The sequence below is a fragment of the Macaca mulatta genome, chromosome 1 (assembly GCF_049350105.2).
Source record: "Macaca mulatta isolate MMU2019108-1 chromosome 1, T2T-MMU8v2.0, whole genome shotgun sequence".
NCBI lineage: Eukaryota > Metazoa > Chordata > Mammalia > Primates > Cercopithecidae > Macaca > Macaca mulatta.
Genome location: NC_133406.1, coordinates 149780001 through 149789608, shown reverse-complemented (window position 1 = coordinate 149789608; position 9608 = coordinate 149780001). Strand labels below are relative to the sequence as shown.

General features: G+C 38.6%; 1 long non-coding RNA gene across 1 annotated transcript in view; it reads right to left on the bottom strand.

Moving 5' to 3' along the window:
* Positions 1-6669: 6669 nt before the first annotated feature.
* Positions 6670-9608, bottom strand: part of LOC106999599 (uncharacterized) — a 22248-nt gene continuing 19309 nt past the window's right edge. The window contains exon 2 of the long non-coding RNA XR_013412581.1: positions 6670-9398. This is a non-coding gene — a long non-coding RNA (uncharacterized LOC106999599). The remainder of the gene's footprint in view (positions 9399-9608) is intronic.

Genomic DNA, 9608 nt, shown 5'->3' with positions numbered 1-9608 from the left:
CCAAAAAAAAAAAAAAAAGAAAAAAGAAGAAGAAGAACGTAATAGATTCCTGGTACGAAGAAATAATGTTTAAATGGTCCTGCATTCTAGGGACATTATCATCTAGTCATGTTCACAAATAAATGCCATTCATTTGTGCCAGCTGCTATAGCAGCAGAGATAGATATGAGGAAGGCACATACAGGAGATTGGTACCTTGATGAAGGAGCTCGTGGAAGACTTCACTGAGGAGGAGTCATTTAATTTGACTCTATATGTTTACCAGGAAGACACAGGATGAAGTAGGTAGTGTTCCAACAAGAAACAACTCAGGCAAGGTACAGTTTAAAACATCTCAGGTGTTTATGGATCTAGAAGTTCAATATGGCTGTAGTGAGTCTAGAGGGGGTATGCCAATATGTACCTGTACACTTGGGGTTTTGTGTGGGCTGCCAGATTGGGAAGGGGAAACTCTGCAGGAGTTGGACCTCTTATAGTCCAACATGAAGAACCATACATGAAAGACCTTGTATTCCAAGCTAAGTGATTTGAATTCAATCCTGTAAGTAACAAAGAGTCATGAAGGACTCTACATAGACCAAACCTGGGCTTTAGAAATATCACTAGGATGCCAGCATGCTGATGAATGGGTTGCAGGGGGCCCAACTTGGCAGCAGAGACCAGTTGGGAAGCCATTCATTCATCCATGTATTTTTGAGCACTGATGATGTACTAGACACCTTGCAGAGGCACCTTGAGACAGCAGGTGAGTGATTAGGATGGTTAGAGATTTAGGAGCATCCCCAGAACCTCTTGCAGTATCATGTGAGGAGTGTCATGGGCTTGGGAGAGTTCTGTCCCCATCTCTCCTCATCCTCATCATGTAACAATACTTGCTCTCAGGAAGTCTACCAAACCCTAAGGGTTAGTAGGTTATTCCTCCCAGAAACATCTGTCTTGAAGCAGTAATTAGAAGCCTTGAGTCATTGGGAGTCCTGATGGTAAATTTCCAGGATCTGGGTAGGAAGGTACTCTTTAATTAGGATCTCCGCCATGTAAGAGGGCATCTGCTCCACCTCTTAGGCCAACGCTGGATTCAAGGCAGAGCAGTGAATAACTAGTGTACTTTAGTGCCCTTACACCATGAGCCCAGTTTTCCAGGTCCCAGAACTCCTTTCTCATACACACACACACACACACACACACACACATAGTAGTCATGCAGGGTGCTTATCCCAATAAATTTCTTTCCATCACAGAATTAAATACTTCTGCCCAGGAATGACAACATGCTTTACAAAGGCAATTCCAGAAATCTTTCAGTTGTCTCATTATAAAGGCAGATCCATGTCAGGTGCTTCCTAAGAAGGCAAACTGTTCCTCTTGGAGTGAAAATGATCTCAGGATTTGAAGATTTGCATGTGAACTGAGTGACCTTCCTTCTTCTCCACCTCAAAATCTCTCACTGTCATTTCTTTCCTACCAGTCTCTCAGCCCCTCCTGAGTCTAAGTCCTTTTTTCACCTGTTCTCTAGATAGTGGCATCTACTCCTTCAGGAACTGCTTTTTAAAAATATTTCTCTCATTTCATTTTTTCTTTTATTTATTTATTTTTTATTTTCCCTATTTTTAAATTTTCTCTCTTGCTTTCATCTTCCTCTTCTCCCTCTCCACTGACTCCTTCCATTCCATCTACAAGCTTGTTTGTCACGCTTATCCTCCTTTCAAATCTGTCATCCCTCAAGTTCCTATCAAGTCATTCTCCTGCCATTCAATGGAATTCTGTTCCTCACCTCCCATATCCTCGTATATTCTCTCCATGAGATATTGCTCCCACCCAGCTACAATGTTCCCCACCCCCAGCTCTCCTGAAACCACTTCCTTAAATGTTGTTAATGACTTTCCTATTGCCAGATTTAACTACAGTACTAGTGGTCTCTAACAGGTGAAAATAGAATAGATTTTAAGACATCTGAGATTTGCCATGTCACCAAATAGGTGATATTTGTAAAGCACATAATGGCTCTATGCCTGTTTTGTCTTCTACGAAATGGGCATAATAATGATCTTGACCCTCTCTATCCCACAGAATTGAAATGAGATGTATGTAAGTGAATTTCATAAACTATAAATTGCATTTAAATTATTAGTCATTTAGTGTCATGTTCACCCCTTCTAGCAATTGGTTTTGCTGACCACTCACTCCTTTTTGCAGTTCTCAGTCTCAGTTCCCACAATACAATCCCGTCCTTTTTAATTTCTCTGCATTCTCGTCCTAACCCACAACTTCAGCTTTCCTTTCCATACAGATCTCCAATTCTAGCCTAACACTTCTGTAGGGGTCTTGACTCCAACCTTGATGCCTACCAACCCAAAACGATGAAAACTGAGCCCATTCTTTTTTTCTCAAGACTGAGAAGGCAAAAAAAAAAAAAAAAAAAAAAAAAAAAAAAAGACTGAGAAGGCATTTTTGTTTTTCCATTCTCTTGAAGCTACCATGATGCTCCTGCTTAAATATCTTTCAAGATTGGAGACCAAATATTTAATGTTTTCTGAATTTCCATTAAGTTTAAGCAGGGACAGAGCCTACACCAGTGTATCAGTTATCTATTGCTGCATATCAAATGACCCAAAAACTTAAGGTTTAAATAACTATCTATTTAGTTCACTTCTGTATGTCCTTCTGCTGCTGCTCTCATCTGGACTTACAGGTGCTTCTGTGATCTCCTGCTGGTCAGCTAGGTAGCTCTGCTTTTGGGGTTGGCTGACCACTGGCTGGACAAAGGGAGATACTAGGCCACATGTCTGTCATAATCCAGCAGGCTAGCTCAGGGTATCATTCACAGGGTAGCTCAGGGTTTCAGGAGCAGCCAGAGAGCAAGTACTGATAGCCAAGTACTCTTTAAGTGCCTGCCTGTTACATGTTTGCTCCTGTCTCATTGGCTAAAGCAAATTACAAGGTCAAAGTTAGAGTCAGTGTTGGAAGGGTACTATCAAAGGGCATAGATAAAAGAAAGGGAAAAAATATTGTGGACATTTTTGCAACTACTACAATTAGTCAACTTAGACATCCAATCTACATGAGTTTCTAATCCACATGATTTTTCTGGTATGGAGCCTCCATGGAAAACCTCCTGCCCTGAGCATTCACTAAGAAGCTGCCTTGAAGGTCTCTGTATCATTCAGGGTTCTCCGGAGAAAGAGAACAAATAGGATGTGTGTATATATATATAAAATAAGAATTGGCTAATGCAATTATGGAGGCTAACTTCCACAATCTGCTGTCAGCCAGCTGGAGACCCAGGAAAGCTGGTAGTGTAGTTCTGAGAATCAGAGGTCTGATGGTGTAAGTCACAGTCAATAGCAGGAGAAGACGAATAGCCCAGTTCAAGTAGTCAGGCAGAGAGTGAATTCCCTCTTCCTTGACCTTTTTGTTCTATTCATGTTGTCAGTGGCTTGACTAATGCCCACCTACACTGGAAACGGCAGTAACGGCAATCTGTGTTACTCAGTCCACCAATTCAAATGCTAATCTCATCCAGAAACACCCTCAAAGAAATCCAGAAATAATGTTTAATCTGGGTACCCCATGTCTCAGTCAAATTGATACATAAAATTAACCATCGCAGTCTCTAATGAATGTTAATCAGCTCTCGCTTGTCCAGCTCTTTCTGAAATGTTTGCTGGAGAAGTAGTATGATTGCTTGCTAGACATTCTGATTGTCATGAAATACTAATGGTCACTTCCTGGCATCCCCTCATTGCATGTTATAAAAGGCAGATACCACACAAGCCAGACACAAAGCCTCAGGGACACACAGCTGGTCTCTCATCAAGGTTATCTTATCTCTAAACACAAAGACTCAACCCAGCACTCAACCCAGCCCAAAGTCAGCAAAAAGCCCCAAGGTTACTACAACAGTCATGTAGATCTCACTTCCCAAGGACCCGGCCAGGCCACAGCTCACAAATAAATTACACAGGTGTTTTGTTGTGTCCCTTGGAGGGCCACACTCTGTGAAAGTTGGAGTTTGAGGGAAGAGGATGGTGAGCAAGGCCAAGCACACAAGGAGAATTTGGTTCCTGGCCTCAGACATCTCATCACTGTTGGGAAGACAGGAAGCAGGATCACTGACCTAATCACTGCTGGAGCCACGACTAGTAGGTATGATGCCATTGAGAGCTGCTGTGGGCATGTGGGAATGACAATGCTCTTGGTAGACCAGAGTTGCCAAGGAAGGCATCAGGGAAAAGTCAGGATTTGAAATCAGTCTTGAAAGAAGAGAGAGGTTTCCAGGCTTGGACAAGAGCATAAAAGAAAGATAAGTGTGGTGAAGAATAGTAAAGTCTACACTGGCAGGGAGGGCAGTAGGAGATCAAGCTGTATAAATAATATGGAACCAGATATGGCTGCTTGCGTGATAGGATCTTAATTTAAGAAGAAATCAAACTGCTTATGGTCTTGATGAGTAAGACAATGAGGAAAGTGTCCTACAAAGATTAATTTGGTGACAATGAATTACAGGAAAAAGAAATGGAAGCAGGGATACTAGTTAGGAGACTATTAGAGCAATCTAGGAGTGGTCCAGATAAGTTAGAACAGAGACCAGAGAGAGCAAGGGGCATATCTCAGAGACACTTTAGAAGACTCAAATGTCCAGTTTATATTAAGCTATATCCCACAGTTCAATTCTGTTCTCTTGAGGACTGGGAACAACTTGCCAAGAGGGATAACTATTTCAATGTAGAAAACCAATGCAGATAAATTCACATTCTTCAACTAAAAAATTGGGGGATTTTTTTTTTTTCTGATGGACTATTTGGGAGAAAATTCTTAATTTTTCTCTTTCTACACATTTAAATGCAGCTCACAGATTATCATGAGGTTGAGAAATGTAATGTTTTTAACACCTAACCTTGTAGTCAGTTGAGATACGGTATTGGGTTATGTGTTCAATCCCAGCCTAATAGGTAATAATAACGAATATTTAAATACAGTTACTTCACTCAATATTCATGACAACCCTGTAAAGTTAATATTAGTATTATGTGAATCAATACTATTTCTATTTTATTTAGAGAGGTTAAGCTACTTTCTAAGATCACTCATTTAGTAAGAAATAGAACAGGAATTTGAATTCAGGTCTTTTGACTTCAAAGCCCATGGTCTTTTCCCCATATCATTGAATTTCCAACACTGCAAAGCAGAGGTTTGTTCTCCTTAAAGAATCGGAATTAAAGGATCAGAATTTTAGGTGTTTGTTCTCTTTAAAGGATCAGAATTTTAGGATATAGGCTGATGAGTCTTGACATTTCCTTAATGTAACAAGTTAAGTCTTTATTTAAGAGATAGAACAACCTGTGATTTTCTTCCATTGGTGGGCTAGACAGATAATAAAAATGATAGCAAAGGTTATTAAAATTTATATGGAGCCTAGCACAGATTGGAATAACTACAAAGTGAATTCTTTAAGCTGCTATAGAAAGGTGGTGAACGCATGTTCTCACTCATAGGTGGGAACTGAACGATGAGATCACTTGGACTCAGGAAGGGGAACATCACACACCGGGGCCTATCATGGGGAGGGGGGAGGGGGGAGGGATTGCATTGGGAGTTATACCTGATGTAAATGACGAGTTGATGGGTGCAGCACACCAACATGGCACAAGTATACATATGTAACAAACCTGCACGTTATGTACATGTACCCTACAACTTAAAGTATAATAATAATAAATAAATTAAAAAAAAAAAAGAAAGGTGGTGAAATAGCACAATATGAAAAAAAAAAAAAAAACTCTTCTTTAGCTTCAGATGCCTAAATATGCCATCAAAAGACTGCTCAATTCTCAAATGCCAGTATTTTCTGACTCCTCTAAACCTATTCTTAATGCAAAATATCAAAGTCAGCGGGATAGTAGGTGTCCCAAAATGTCTTAATTCAGAGAATTAGTGTTAACTGAGCCTGATTAGCTCCATTTATCTCTAATTAATTACCTTTATCTAATTAGACACTTTGTTTCCAGTAGACATGGAGTCAAGTAGACTAGATTATTAGTGTAGTCATTGTGCCTTTACAAAATCCTGAAATTAATGAAACGTGCAAAAGAATCTGCAGTTCTAATTGCACAGGTGTTGCCTTATGGCAAAGCTTTATCATCTGATTACACCAAGGGGTTATTAGTGACTTTTTATATAGAGGATGAGCCTATGAAATGTACCTTAGCAACAGCTCATTAGTTTAGGGTTGTTACTGTATTATTTATTACAGTCAGCCTTCCCCATTATCTAGATTGATTCATGGACCTATATATTTTTCCTCTCCTCTGTGCAGAAAAGATAAAATAAACCATCGTTATGAAGAGTCCAGATGCAATGTGAAAAAATGCAAAATGTGTTCATCAGCTACAATTTGACTCTTTAAAACAGAAAGCTCTAAAGATGAGATCAGAATCAAATTTATGGTTATTTTCCACGGGAAAAGAACCAATTTAAAATTACTGAGGAGTATGGAATGATTCATACATGTGATCCAAAAAAATATGTGGCTGCCCTAATATCTTCACGTAACTGAACTGGCATACCAACGTATGTGGAAGACAAAAGCAAAATGTTTTTACATTAAAATACCTCTGGATTTATTTTTACTCATATCGTCCCAAAATGGATTGGCAAAACATGATCTCTATATATGTTCATCCACAATATTTATTTAAAAATCCATCTCATGCTTTACTTTTGGCATTTTTTTTTCTTTTTCTTTTTTCTTTTTTTTTTTCTTTTTTTTTTTTTTTTGGCATTTTTTTCTTAAGGATGTGTTACCAGATGGAGAAAACTAACAAATTATACAATCCAGCTTCGCTGAAAAAGTAAGATTTCAATACCTACTTACAAAAATGAAAAGTGCTTTTTCATGGCAAGGTTAGATACCTGCAAAAGACTGAAATAGCTCAACTTTTACATTTTCTATTTTTTTTCTTGAAACTATTTGAAGAAGCACTGTTTTTCACAATCATAATAAGAGTAATTAAACAACTAGAAGCAAATTTAGCCACAACCCTATTGCAACATACAAACATGTTTATTACAACACAGTAATTCCTTTAAATAATTTGTCAACATAAATATGTCAAATGGGTTTTAAAATCATTTCTCTCCCTGTTCCCCAACAAAAAAAGTCCTCTGGTGCTATGATCTATATATTGTTGTTCACTTATTGCTGAATCCAAACTAGTGAAATGATAACAGGTAACTATTATACAGAGCATGACAACTAATTTGAGTGGTAATAATGAATATTTAATGATCCTCCTTTCAAGCATGAACATATAACTTTTCATGTATGCCTTACCAAAATTATAACCATTAATCTAGAATTTATAGTTGCAACTGAGAATAATAGCCAGGAATTATAGATTATGGCCAAGTCAGAATATTGCATAAATATTCTGTATGAACACAAACACAAGGAAATGTAGGAAGCCCCAGCTTTCTGTTTTGATTCAATACAAGTCCTGTCTTTGAAATGTATGGAAGTTGTGTGATAAGTAGAGATTTGAATCCAGATATTAAGATGCTATTATTTCTATCAAGAAATAAGAACAATAGCCAAGGTCTTTTTCACTCTTCACTAGCCCACACTTTGTAAACAAAAATAACATGCATATAAAAATTTGTCCCCTATAGGAGTAATATTTTTAGAATGCTCTATTTAAATCAAGAAAAAAGTGAACATCAAATTTGTCAGAAATGCAGAATTTTTACACCTTAAATTTCATTGTTTAAATATGTGCTTAGTTTTCCCAGTGTGTTCCTTTATCAGAAACTACAATGTGACTTTGGGAGAAAGAAAGAGAAAGATCTGAAAAATGCAAGAAGCACTTTAAAATAGGCTTTGTTTACTGATGGAAAATATTTTTGGTTAAATTTCCAATTTATATCACTCCTGATATCTTAATATCAGGACAATTTCACAAGCCTGTGATGTTGCACAGAAACACATCTGCTTCTTTTGCTGGTTAGAATTGCTTCTTTGTTACAGGGTAGTTTAAAACCACTGCCATTGCAGTTACAAATACACAATTCTACATCAAATCCCAGGGCTAGTTATTAATTAATTGTTTTAAAAGGAGTGTGCTTATAAAATTCAAGAGGGGAAAAAGAGTCTAATAACGTGGAGAAGAGAAGCAAGTAGAATCTGAGGTTTTTCCCAGTTGTGACCCTCTTTATCAGAAATTATGTGTCCGGATGAATGGCACACCATGCTGGCACCACGCTCATCAACATGCTCTGCCTCTTTAGGACTCCAGCATACAGGCCAAAGGCAGCGTGTGCTGGGGCACATTCTCCAACTGCGTACATACTCACCGAATACATTTCTAACTGAGCAGGTGTTCCTGACTAAAGCCAGGGCAAGATCAAATAAGAAAAGGAAATTACAAATGCTCTTTGTAACAGATGAAGTGCTTCAGAAATTTACTATGGCAGCATTCTTAGGTAATGCTACGTAAGGATACTAAACTCCTGATGAAGCTTCATTTGTTCACCCGCAGCTTCACTACTTTCACTACTGCCCCTATATAGACATGGCCTTTAGTCAATAGTCTTTATCATTCCTGGGTTCTTTCACAACCTTTCATTCTAGGTTTCTTCTGATGGTGGATATTTATGAAGGCATGCATACCAATTAATTATACCTTAACAAGTTTGTTTTGCTATGTTACATACACACAGAAACTATGTATGGTACGTTAAAGAACATGTTCACAAATATTGGGAAGTTTATGTACCATTTTCATTTATCCTATGGTTTACGGCCTTGTTCATCACCTCCTTGTACCAGCTTACCAAACTTTCCCAGAGGAGCAGCAGACCAAATTCCTCAGCTCCCAGTGGCTCTGAGCAAATGCAGAACATGTAGCAAGATGCAAGAAGTAATGAGACAGACCAAAAGCACACACCAGGGGGACAATTTGGGAGTGAAGAAAGGCTTTTTTGTTTTGTCTTTTAAGGGATGGGGAAAAACCCACTTTGGACAGTGGGAGAGAAAAAAGTTGCTGCTGGAGGCTTTTAAACACACACAGAACAGGTTCATGTTGTGCTAAAAATATGTTTATGTATTCAGCTGGTGGAATAATATGAAGAGTAGGCACCCAGAATGAAGACACAAAACCTAATGTGCTCAAATATCCTCTCTTGTTGTTTGAAAAGTTGTCTGGAGAGTAGTGCAAAGCCTCTTCTTCCTCGTGGGCCTGACTCGTCTGCTGCCATGCTGTCCTCAGCAGCGCCGTGGGGTGGTGACTAATTGCCCCCGTAAATCACCGAGCACCACTGTGCTACTCCGTTTATTTTTCTGACAGTAATTTAGTGCTTGCTCTTTCCCACACTTGTCATTCCGTGTTTTTCCTCACATTAGAAGCCTGTAGAAAAAGGACAGTAATTAACGGTGCAATACATACTCATGGAAGCTCTTTCATCATATTGTGATAATTGTGCTCCTTGTCTGTCAAGGTAACCTCTCAGTTTCTAAGCTTCATGCAGCACTATTTGTCAACTTTAAACTGAGGACCCATTTTGACTGGGACTGAGCTACTTCCAACCAGCTTTCCTATTTGTCCAAAGAGGAGATC